Source organism: Ovis aries, chromosome 2 (assembly GCF_016772045.2).
Source record: "Ovis aries strain OAR_USU_Benz2616 breed Rambouillet chromosome 2, ARS-UI_Ramb_v3.0, whole genome shotgun sequence".
NCBI lineage: Eukaryota > Metazoa > Chordata > Mammalia > Artiodactyla > Bovidae > Ovis > Ovis aries.
Window position 1 is genome coordinate 64113893 of NC_056055.1, and position 13411 is coordinate 64127303.

General features: G+C 40.0%; 1 protein-coding gene across 3 annotated transcripts in view; it reads right to left on the reverse strand.

The window, feature by feature from the left end:
• TMC1 (transmembrane channel like 1) overlaps positions 1 to 13411 on the reverse strand; it is a 288903-nt gene that overhangs the window by 257717 nt on the left and 17775 nt on the right. For 2 of the 3 annotated variants that reach the window (XM_060409365.1, XM_060409363.1), the window contains exon 2: positions 10065 to 10134. The gene's annotated coding sequence lies outside the window, so the exon portion shown is untranslated. Of the gene's footprint in view, positions 1 to 10064; positions 10135 to 11242; positions 11613 to 13411 lie in introns of those variants that run through there. The other variant, XM_060409364.1, reaches the window with a different exon arrangement.

Genomic DNA, 13411 nt, shown 5'->3' on the forward strand with positions numbered 1-13411 from the left:
CAGAACCAACCCTAGGGCAGAGACTGATTCTGATAACCCACAGCTGTGTTGTCTGGCCACACTGTGTTTTAAATGGAGAAAACATATTTAAAATAAGACTGCTAAGTGGCTTCAGTCGTGTCCGACTCTGCAATGCAACCCCATAGACAGCAGCCCACCAGGCTCCCCTGTCCCTGGGATTCTCCAGGCAAGAACACTGGAGTGGGTTGCCATTTCCTTCTCCAATGCAGGAAAGTGAAAAGTGAAAGTGAAGTCGCTCAGTCGTGTCCGACTCTTTGCGACCCCATGGACTGCAGCCTACCAGGCTCCTCCGTCCATGGGATTTTCCAGGCAAAGGTACTGGAGTGGGGTGCCATCGCCTTCTCCGTTAAAATAAGACAAATATTGTAAAATGTCACTTGTACGTGGAATCTAGAAAATGGTACAGATAACCTTATTTGCAACGAAGAAATAGACTCACAGATAGATATAGCAAACAAATTTATGGTTACCAAGGGAGGAAAGAGGGGCAGGATGAACTGGGAAACTGGAAAGGACGTATATACGTTTAGTTCGGTTCAGTTCACTATGTATAAAAAGATGACTAATGAGAACCTGCTGTATAACAAAGGGAACTCTATTCAGCGCTCTGTGGCGACCAAATATGGGAAGATTTTTTAAAAAACGTGGATACATGCGCATGTATAGCTGATTCACTTTGTTGTGCACCAGAAACTAACACGGCATCGTAAAGCAACTATACTACAATAAAAATTAATTTTAAAAATAAATTAAATATACCTAAACAAAAAATAAATAAGATAAAGCCAGATTTCTAGCATTTTGGAAAAATTAGAAGATCCAGAATCTCTGAACTGCTAATGCTCACTTCAGCTAGAGTTGAGTAGTTTTTGCTGTCTTTAGACAGGGCAGATGTTTTCTGGTTTACTACACTGCTCATCTCTCCCTATTGTGCTACCTGCCCAATCCTACACATAGGCATGAGTTTTTACCACTCTGGGATTAACATATCTTCTAAAAGCTCCAGGCAGAACTGTAAAGAAGTTCTCATAGTTACAAAAGATTTTCTATAATTTTCATAGCTTTCCTGAGATTCCAGTCTGTTCCAGGATGAGCTGCAAGACATGGAACCTTGCCTTATTTGTATTTGGCTCTCCCAGGGACGGGGGAGCCTGGTGGGCTGCCGCCTATGGTGTCACACAGAGTCGGACACGACTGAGGTGACTTAGCAGCATAATCCACACAGTACCTGTCACATAAAAGGCACTCAGAAAATGTTTCTTATTACAAGCTAAGTGTAGAAAGGGTCAGAATAACCCTCCAAGAGTCTTGAACATCTTGGTTTACTCAAATCCAAACCTTTGGATCCTGGATTGGCTTTAAATTGAAATAAACCTGGATTAGGGGCTGATGGATTGTGCTGACATGGAGATCAGAAATCAGAAAAAAAAAAAAAAGAAAAGAAAAGAAAAAGAAATCAGATACCCTGCATGGGAGCAAGATGGTGTATGGTGGGAAAGGACTTGAGTAGTGTAGAGGAGGGGAAACATCCCTCTGCTCCCCTAGGTTATGTGGTTGGTCTAAGAATTAAACTGACATAAGACAGATTAACAAGAGAAAAACATGAAAATTTAGTTTAATATTTTTATATATACATGGGAGTCATCAAAACGTAAATGACTCAAAGAAGTCATAAGCCTGAAAGCTTACGTATATTTCTAAACAGAGAGCAATAAATTGTAGATGTGACAAGACAGTTAGGCCACAGATAGTAAATTGTGGAACAGTGACAGGGAAATATGGGGAAACTAATGGGAGTTAAGAGTTATTCTAGTAGGTTTATTTGTACAGATCTCTATCAGCATTGAATCCCAGTCTCTGGTGTTAAGAATGTTCTTCTCAGTACAGGGAGGGCATCTTTTTCATAGGACATTTTATGATCTGCTTTTAGGTACAAAGGGGGAAGTTAAAGAGCCCTTCCTGCATATGCTGTTTCTCAAGTGTCTTTAACTCAAAATAATCAAATGCAAAAGTGGCATGTTTGGGGATGGCATATTCTGAACCCCTTCACTAGGCATTAGAAGTTCTGGATATATTGATTCCATAAATAAATACTTATTTATTGCCTACTATGCACTAAGTACTAAGGATACACACATGAATACAAGAGCCTTTAAAGAGTACAGTCCAGGGAAGATTCAGCTTTAGTGGAAGCCATGCAAAACTGGGCATGTCACCAAACCCTTCCAAACTCTGTTTTCCATTAGCAAAAAGGGGTTGACATGTCTGTTTCTTGGGGGCTTATTTCTTGCTACAGTGAGAAACAGCTGATATAATAAAACTGTACACTTTGCAAGCAGTGAAACACAGGCAGCAAGATGATAGAATTGGATTCTTCCTGCCTTTGTTTCTTAGGACTGTAACATAATAGATTGTGGTCACAAAAGCAAGAATAAGACACACCCCTCTCCAAATAGTTTTACAAAGAAATGGCCTTGAAGAACCTGTTGCATACCAATTGGATTCCTCAAGTAGATGGAAACCATGAAGAATCAGGGCACAGTTCAAAATACATTTCCTGTAGTTCAGAGTAACAGAAGATTCTCGCCTGGATCACACTGAGGCATCTAAGGCAGAGTGTGGATGATCCTGGGGAAATCTAGATGGTAAGAGAGAACTTAACTGGCTTAACTGTTTTGGTGGGGGATCCAAGAGGGACCTGCCATATTGGGATTGCATTATCCATGATGAGTTTACCTAAGCAAGAAATATAGGATGTCTCCTGTCGACAAAAGTGAACTATTCAGGACAGAGTGACCTCTGTTATTTTTCTGTCCTGTAGAGCTGTCCTCATAGACATATGAGGTTACCTTAGTAGAAAGGCTTCCCTGATGGCTCCCACGGTAAAGCGTCTGCCTGCAATGTGAGAGACCCGGGTTCAATTCCTGAGTCGGGCAGGTCCCCTGGAGAAGGAAATAGCAATCCACTCCAGCACTTTTGCCTGGAAAATCCCATGGACGGAGGAGCCTGATAGGCTATAGTCCATGGGTTCGCAAAGAGTCGGACACGACTGAGCGACTTCACTTTCTTTCACTTTAGTAGAAAGAGCCTGGATCCACACTCAGTGATATTCAAGGACTGAGCAAGTAGCAAGTACCATGCTAATGAACATGGTAAAATGTCTAAAGGAGAGAGGAGCCCAGCAAAGAGAGTCCATGAGACTGCCACCCAGGAGCAAGTCCATTTTTGTCCCAAATCCCTGCCTTCCAGGATTTTCAAGAGAGGCTAGCATTAACCATCTGCCAAGTCAAAGAGCCAAAGTCAGCCAGCCAAGAGACAGTCTTATCCTTTTATCTCTTCCATGCTACATGAGACTCTTGGAAAGAGGCGAGCAGGGAGCATGAAAGAGGAAGAAGAGACAAACTTGCTTGTTCTCCTATTGTTGATTTTAAGCTGAAACAGAAGATATTTCAGGAGTTCAGATTTCAGGCAAGAGAGATTTGATGCTAAATTATGTTTGTAGTTTTGACTTTACATGGCCCTGGACATTGTAGAGCCTGAATTGAAACTATGCTTATGACTTAAGATAACCATAGGACAGCCCAAAGACCTGGGAGTAGCCTAGATCTTCACCTAGGGTCAGATGAAGATTATCCCACACAAAGAATAAAGGGAGAGTAAGGAACATAAACAACAACGCATTTGACTAAAACACACATGTCATTCACCATACGTATGCATCATATAAACAGGAGTAATTCTGAGAAGCAGCAGTGTTTTTGCCTCTTCTTGAAAAGTAGCTTTTAACAATGAACTATTGCTGAAGTAGGCAAAACTAGCTTTTTCTATGGCTCTATTCTTAAGACAAAATGTGGTTAATGACTACTGACAGAATAATAACAGCTATAGGTCACATCAGAGATCTGAATTTGAAGGTCATTTGAAGAGCACTGACAAAAATTGTTTTAGGGAATGGTGGACTTCCCAAATAATGTTGATTGAGTTGCCCCATCTCTTGAAATTTAGGACTTTCTTCAAATTTTGGAAACATGAGCAGTCATTGTATCATGCCTCATGCCTCAGTGCTCAAGTTTCTGTGATCTGTCAGTCAAGTGGAATCCTTAGAAGCACCAACTGGCCACACTTGGCAGTGAAATTGAGTGTAGATAGAATAATTATTCTGTGCACCTGCCTCTATGCCACCCTAATAAAACTTCCAAAATATTGTCCCCATCTCCCCCAAAATACTGTTCCCATCTTACTCAGGAAATTTAAATTTCGTATAAAGGAAATGAAAAAGAAAAGCTCTGTGATTCAAATAAGGATTCCACTCAAGATCCTGCCATTTGCAGCATCCCTTTAAAAACTTCTACTCTGCCCATTAAGTCATCCTGTGATTAGCATATCATTTTAAGTTGAAATCTGTAAAAGAAATTAGGTTTACTCTTTTTATTTAGCCTTGAAAAAATATACTTCCGAGGAGTCTTAGATATAAGTTGTGGACACAAAGCAGGCACTTTTTTTCTTTTAATTGAGAATTATAAGGGTGGAAAAGGGAGAGAAAATGCCCTCCTTCTCTCCAAAGATCCTCTCCTAGACTTAACAACCCCAATTTCCTCTCCCAGGTCCCTTCTTGCCACTCCTACATCTCCACATTTTATCTAGCACAGTTTCAGGATTGATGAAACACTTTTCTTAATTTCTGCCGTGTTGCCTTAAAGCTGTAGTGCTGCTTATCTTTTAGACGGTTACTGCTGCTTCCTTACCTCAGTCAATTGTCACTGGCAGCTGTGTTTAAAAAACAATCACTTTAGTGTCATAAAGATCACTGCTAATTAAACTCAACCAGAGTATTCACTATTTGGTGTCTGTCCATTGTGCATTTTCCCAAGATCCTCTTATCCCAAAGTTAATTATACCAAAAGACAGCAGATTGTCTGAACCTCGGGGGGGATTTTTCCCCAGTTTGCCTTTTTGCTATTATTCTTAGAGGATTATTCTTGACATTTGTTGAAAAAAAGTATCTTGAAAAGAAGACAGAATTGACAGTAGAAGTGTTAAATTTTGAGAAGGCTGATTTTTAATTAACATTATTAATGGTATTAAGCAGATATCTATACAGAAATATGCTTTTTGTATTTCACCAAAGATGCATACCAACATGTTTAGAAAAAACTGGACTATAAAGAGAAACCTGTACTTCATTAACTCATTTGAGCAGCTCCTCATATATTATATACTTAAAAGAAATATAAGGCATGGGCCATGCTCTCAGAGATCACACAATCTAGTTGAATGGGTATGAATCTTTTGAATTTCATAGGCCAGTAACTTTTCTGAAGAATAAAAAAATGGGAGGAACAGAAAATATAGTGACATCAATTTTTTCTTCTGCCCAACTAAACAATAAAAATGACTAACATTTACAGAGTGCATGCTACGTGCCAGATGTGGATCTGAGGGCTTTATTTCATTTATACTTTACAGCAACTGTTCTGACACTTTATAAATATATAAAACACTAAGTATATATATATTTTATTATTGATACATATAACTTTGTGTGTGTAAGTGTTCATCATTCAGTCATGCCCAACTCTTTGCAGCTCCATGGACTGCAGCCCACAAGGCTCCTCTGTCCAAGGAATTCTCCAGGAAAGAACATTGGAATGGGTAGCCGTTCCCTTCTCCTGGGGATCTTCCTGACCCAGGGATTGAACCTGAGTCTCCTACTTTGCAGGCAGATTCTTTACCATCTGAGCCACCAGGGCCGCCCTATATATAATTACATGTAGTATCGTATGTGTGCATGTGTGTGTGTGTGAGTATACTGTTAATATTCCCACTTTTCAGGAAACTGAGGTCACAAAAGTCAATGCCTTCGGTCTCATCAAGATTTGAATACAACCAGTCTGGCCCGCAAAACCTTTAGACACTATGCTATCTCACATCAGTTAATTTCATCAATTCATGGAAGAGCTTTATCTTAACACTAAAAGAATAAACAAACAAGTCATCTAAACACAAAATAAAGGTCTGTTAAATACAATGTATGTAGCTTTAGGACAAAAAAGCTTTAGGACATTGTCCTTATTTTGGTCATTTTATATGGGTGTATAAAGACTGGCATTTGCGAGCTGTGGAACAACTGCAAAGAGACAAGACCTATACTTAGGAAGTATAATTAAAATACGAGCCAATTTGTGATTCAGGTGAGTGGTAAAATCACTGAAGAAGTGAAGCCCACACTGGGTTGAAAGACTGAATGGTAAAACAGTGTGGGGAGAGAATTCCAGACAGGCAGAGGATACAGGCAAAAGCCCAAGGAAGAAATAACAGAGGGGTATGAACAGCAAATATACTAGTTTGATATATTCAGAAATTTGACTTGACCCAGGATAAATGGCACAAGCTGTAGGCCCATGAACTCTACCAGATTTACAACTATGTTTTTTTGGCTTGCATAACACTTTTAAAGTAATCTATTTTTTAATATAACATACTAACAGAAAAATGCACAAATTATATATGTGCAGCTCACCGAATTCACAAATTTTGAACACACACATGTAACTTCTTAAAGATCAAGGAACAGAACACCTACTAGCACCTATAAATCTCTCTTATGCCCCTTTTCCAGACACTATCCCTGGAAAGTAATTACTATCAGCATGGATTGGTTTTGTCTGGTTTTGAACCTCATATAGATGGAACCATATAGTACGTATGATTTTGTGTTTAACTTTGTGTTAATGAGATTCACCCATGTTATTCCATGTAGCAATCATACATTCCTGTTCATTGCTGTACAGTATTTCATTTATAAATACACTATATTTTATTTATATACTCTATTGTTGAGGACAGTTGTGTTGGGGGTATTATAAATGAAGTTTCTTTGAACATTTTGGTACATAACTTTTGGTTGACGTGAGTACATTTCTGATGGAAATAGAGTTGCTGGATCATAGTGTAGGTATATGCTCAGCTTTAATGGACACTATCAAGCAACTTTCCAAGGCAGCTGTTCCTGTTATACTCCCACCAACAGTATCTTCGGAGAAGGCAATGGCACCCCACTCCAGTACTCTTGCCTAGAAAATCCCAAGGATGGAGGAGCCTGGTAGGCTGCAGTCCATGGGGTCACAAAGAGTCGGACACGACTGAGCAACTTCACTTTGACTTTTCACTTTCATGCATTGGAGAAGGAAATGGCAACCCACTCCAGTATTCTTGCCTAGAGAATCCCAGGGACGGGGGAGCCTGGTGGGCTACTGTCTTTGGGGTTGCACAGAGTTGGACACGACTGAAGTGACTTAGCAACAGCAGCAGCAGCAACAGTATCTTCACTGTAGCTTTAATGTGCATTCCCCTAATGATTATTGAGATGACAAATTTTTTTCAGATGTATACTCACCATTTAAACATCTTCTTTTATAAAGTTCAAGACTTTAACCTATTTTTCTATTGGGTTGTATCTCTTTCTTATTGCTATATAGGTATTCTATATTCCGTCTATCAGTCATTTGTGAAATATGTACTTTACACGGCAACCCTTCTTACTCTCTTATTGGTGTCCTTTGGCAAACAGAAATTTTAATTTTTAATTTATTGTTAGTATTTGTTGCATCTTTTTAAAGAAACCCTTGCTTCCCCAAGATGATGAAGATATTCTTCTATGTTCTCTTCCTTCATTATTATTGTTTTACTTTTCATATTTGAACATGAATGTGAAAGTCTCTCAGTCGTGTCTGACTCTTTGCAATCCTATGGACTGTATAGTCCATGGAATTCTCCAGGCCAGAATACTGGAGTGGGTAGCCTTTCCCTTCTCCAGAGGATCTTCCCAACCCAGGAATTGAACCCAGGTCTCCCGTATTGCAGGCAGATTCTTTACCAGCTGAGCCACAAGGGAAGCCCAGGGAGGGCAGAGCATAGTTTTAAATTTTTGAGCCATTATTTTAAAATCTGAAGATTTCATGAACAAATAAGGATTTTCAGCTCCTCTTGAAAATAAAAGTGTCTGGCAGAACCAGTTAGAGACTCCTGTACTGCAACAACAGGCAGGAGCTGCCCACTCTCACTGCAACACGTGTTCTCCCACTTGTCACAGTTCTTACCCCAAACCCAGGGCATGAATCTGGACTCAGCTCTGACTTCACTCATTTATTGTATCTTCTGGGTCATGACATATGGCTAAAAAATAAGGATGGAAAATAGCGAGAAATGTGAAAAATAATGTTCACCTACTCATTCATCCAATATTTACTTAATTCTAATTATACACTATACTACCTGGGATATACCAGTGAACAACAACCAAAAAAGTTACTTTTGTGTTTTAACCCTGAGGACTCTACTATGATCATTTTAATCAGAATTATAACAATGTTGAATATTTTTAACAAAATATTTTTCTTGGCAACTTTCATTCAACCAATTAAATGCATTAGGGATGATAGAAGAGTGAGCACACAGCATGACACAGAAAAAGAAGAAGAACATGGAAAAAGAGTCTTGAGCTGTTCTGTCATATTAACAGATAACTTCTCAAATACACCAGGACATCAGACAACCTTTGTTTCACAACATCCTCAGGTTCAGAATAACAGACAGAAAAACTATCTGAAGCTTTCACTCCCAGGAAGCTTACTTTCTACTGGTAGCATACTTAGGTTGGAAACTTCTTCAGTGAATTTCAATTTCAGGAATTTTGACATTATTCTCCTGCTAATCCCTGGGTCGTCGGAAAGAAACCCTGGAGGTGGAAATGGCAATTCATTTCAGTATTCTTGCCTGGAAAATTCCTTGGACAGTCCATGGGGCTGCAAAACCTTGGCAATTGAGCACAATGGGTAATCAGTGGTGTTTATTACCTTTAATTCTAGGTTTCATAGAATACTTACCGAAACCTCATTCTTCATCAGTTCCCAAGTATTTAGAAATAAATCAACCCTGACCCTAACTCAGTGAGTTATTTGGTTTCTGTGAATAGGGGGAGAAAAGGAGAAAAAAATCCCACCATCCAATGAACTTTTAAAATACAAAGGGGCAGTCCAGGGTGAGGTTGTATCTATTTCTTTCACCAAGAATTCAAAGCACCTTTTCACTCAGCTCAGTTTGACCTTCTCATTGCAGTCAGTAGTATAATACCAAGATGTGTGTGCGTGCGTGTGTGTGTGTGTGTGTGTGTGTGTGTGTGTGTGTGAGACTGGGCAGGGAAAGAGGCAGTGAAAGTGAAGTGCAATCCAGTTGTTACTAATGGACTGCTAAATTTTTCCTCATGTAAAGTTATTTTAGCCTTCTCCTTCTCCTTCTCCTGTGTCTTATGTCATGTCTTGGGATCCAATCAGCACTACCAGAGGCAAGCCCATTAACTCTTTCAGCTCTCTAGGGTACCATTCAGACTACTCAGTGCATTTCTGGTGCTCTACTCTCTAAGTGGACCATACAAGGATGCTATTTAGTTCAATACACTAGTGATTCACAAAACAATTCCTTGAAGGTTTGAAAAGAGTTAACCTGTATCCCTCTCTAAACATTTGGCTTAGTGCAAGGGATTGACTGAGAAAATGAGGAGGATAGAGACCAATATGTCATTAACTGGCACAAAATTCTAGCAACATAAGCAAAAAAACAATCATCTTTAGTATACAAGTGGAAAAACAGAACTACAAGAAGTTTTTGTCCACAGTCACACAATAAGCTGACCTCTGAGCCAAGACTGTTTCCAGATCTCCAAATGTTCCATCTGGAGCTATGCCTATGGTTTCCTCCAAATCCAAACCCGTGTAGGGAAGGGGAGGATGGAAGTGTATGATGGGGCAAAGGTTAACACAAGAATCCTTCTGGGCCCTTCCAGGACCAAAATTCTTTTTTTTTTTTTTTAATTGTTTTCATTTCTCTGAAATGCAAATGCTAGTCTGTTCTACTGTAAATCCTACTTGAGATGAAACAGAATTTTAAGTAGAATCTATAAAGCCATCCCTTCCCAATTTCCTTCCTGGCCAGTAGTTCCTGTCACCTCTGACCACACTAAACCCAGCAGCCTTTCCACGTTTTACCTCAGTTCCCATCAGCATGTTTGCAACTTTCCATAGTTTATTTTCATCTCTCTCCAGCAAACAAGGCCTCCTGTGAAATGAGAGAAGACAGGGTCAACACACACACACTCGCCTGCTGGTTTGACAGAAAACACCACACAAAACCAGGGAAGCTTGCGTGGGGTCCTCCATGAGGCCACACAGCTAATTCGCATGCTGGTACTGCAGTTGGACTCCTTAGGAGACAGAAGTCTCAAGTTTAACTCACTCTGTGGTTGGAAAGGAAGTAGATAATAAAGTGGGTGGGGAGCTGTCATGACTTCACAACCAAACTGTGACCGACCTCTTCACGCGGAAGTCCAGAATAATAAATTTTGGAATTGGAAATGGTCTGCCTCACATCTTATCAATGACAAAACTGAAGCAAATGGGAAGTGACCTATCCAGGGCCATGTGATTTATTAGCATCACAGTCAGTTGGTGAGGGCACTTCAAGAGTAGAGAATAGAAAGAGAGAGGCTCACCACAGAAAATGAGGATTTGTTTCAAGGATCCACAGGGCAGGGAACTTTAGTGGTAGCACCTGCAAGCTTCATTGAGCACTAAATATTGCAGGTACCTAACAGCAGCTCTCGGAGAAGGCAATGGCGCCCCACTCCATTACTCTTGTCTGGAAAATCCCATGGACAGAGGAGCCTGGTGGGCTGCAGTCCATGGGGTCGCTAAAAGTCTGGCACGACTGAGCGACTTCACTTTCACTTTTCACTTTCATGCATTGGAGAAGGAAGTGGCAACCCACTCCAGTGTTCCTGCCTGGAGAATCCCAGGGATGGGGGAGCCTGGCGGGCTGCCATCTATGGGGTCGCGCAGAGTCGGACACGACTGAAGCAACTTAGCAGCAGCAGCAGCAGCAACAGCAGCTCCAGTCTGCTAGTTTCACAATGGCAAACATGCCTTAGACAGTAGCACCTGTCTGCTTGCTCTAGTCCTTTGCTATTGTGGCATTAACTACTCTCTTCTCTGCTCTTGCTTTTACTGCTTTTGTTCATATAAACACATATCTCTCTATTATCCTGTCTGCTTCTTAATTTCTGCTTCCCAGGGCCTCTGCTTCCTGTGTCACCTTTCTGAGTTATTTTCTGTGTGTCTCCTGACTTCTTTCCACTGACATATAACTGGCTATCCTTGAATAGACTTACTTGCAAGTTCTGGGAGGGAGGATCCGATGGGTTCACCTAGTAACTGTCCAGTAGTTCTGTCACCAGACCTTAGGGTTATTATAGATGATGGCCACAGGGAGATGTCCTTTCCTGGTCAATCAGGATAGACTGCAGAAACAAAGCTGAGTAGTCATCTCTCCTCAGAATGGGGTTTTGGGTATGGAAAACACTTGGAACATAACAGAGTCCTCCTCAAATTAGTGCTTTGGACTAGATCCCATGTCTCTCAGTTATGTAGTGTACAGTAGTGAATAAGAGAATATTTCTGGAGCCAGGCTGCCTGGCTTTTAATCCAATGACCATTACTTTCTGGCAAGTTATGCTTTAGGAAAGTTATACAAGCTCAAATTCCTTACAGTAGAGATTATAATATAGTCCATCTTATAGGGTTGTGGGAGGACTGGAGTAATTTACATAGAATATTTAGAAGAGGATCTGATACATTAAGTGCTCAATAATGTTAAATATTATTATTATCATGTTTTTCCCATAGCACCTGTAATGAGTTTTTGTTTGTTTGTTTTGTTTTGGCCACACTGCACAGCTTGTGGGATCTCAGTTCGCATGGATCAAACCTGTGCCCCCTGCAGTGGAAGCAGTCAACCACTGGACCACCAGGCAAGTCCCACCTGTAATAGTTTTAAATGAGATCTGTATTCTTTGACACTTTTCCCACAAAAACATGGAGTTTAATTCTTCTCCTTCGAATATGGTCCAGAATGTGCAGACTGCAATAAAGTAATGCTTCATGATTTCCAAGGCTAGGTCAGGGAAGGCAATATAGTTTCTGCCTTGGTGGAATTCTTGCTTTTGCACCTACACTGCAGCTTCTCTCTAGCTCCTGCTCCCATTCTTCAGAATAGTAGATTCTCAAATCTTAGTGCACAAAACTAAGCTGCTAAATGTGAACTCTTAAGCCCAACTCCCAGAGATTCTGATACACTAGCCTAGGAAACTTTTAAGAAACACTCCAGGAAGTCTAATGCAGGTTAATTTTAGATCAGACTTTGTAAAACACAGAACTAATCTTTAAGAGGTCATTTAGTACAATGATTTAAGAGCGCAGTGTCTAGAACTCAACCACCTGGGTTCACTTCTTGGCTCTTCTATTAAAACTTCCTGTGTGATGTAGCACATGACATTTAACCTCATTGTGCCTCAGTTTCTCCAACTGTGGAATAGGATTAATGATAATACCTACCTCACAGGCTTGATGCAAGCATTAAATGCATTAACATATATGGAACATCAGAATAATGGTGTGCTTATCAATTATTTGCAGTAGGGGAATTACCTAGCTATCCCTGGAAGCTAGACCTTGCCTATAGACAGCTACAACAAGATTCTTACAGTGACACCAATAAGGGTGAAGAGAAGTCCATTAGATGCTGTTTCTCTGTCCATTCTCTTTTCTCACTTTCCCTTGCCCCTCAAGCTGTGGCCAATAGACATATTTTGTTAGAAATCAAATTAAGGCATGAGCCAATCAATCCTGCTACGCTTTTAAGTCCTTCTATGTATGTCTTAAGGACCTTTTCTAATCTATTATTTGATCATCATATTTGGCATGTCAGCAGACTTTAAGTCTTTTCCACCATTATTTTGATGCATGCTGTTAGCGAATTTGGGTTTCCATGTTTCTTTTACAGTGCATTTCACCAAGAGTTCATTTTCAAATGCAAACATAAAAACTAATGTTCCTAAAGCTTTATGACTCATAAAATGCATTTCTCCCCCTCCCACCTCATTCACTAGCATAATAGCAAATCTTTTACAGATTGCCTTGCACCTAGGGAGGTGGCTCCCAGTGCTCACATAAATAATTTATACTGATCAACACTTGCTCCAATTAATGGAAATGATAATGTTGTAAAGAAAACATTTTACTGTGTTTCCAAGTCTATTCACCAGAGAAATAATATTAGTATTCCTAGGTATATGGGAAACCTCAGAGCTAAAAGTTCCAAAAAAAGAGGTTTTTTGTGTTTTTTCTTTTTAATTTTTTGATAGCAAAGAACAGTCTTTTCTTATAGTGCCAGGTCTGTTATATACTAGATACTGTTAACACCTCACTGGCAGAAATAGCTCTCTCATATTATGGAGCTGCTGCAATTTTTCTATCAGCCAACAACTGTGGTTTCCTGAAGT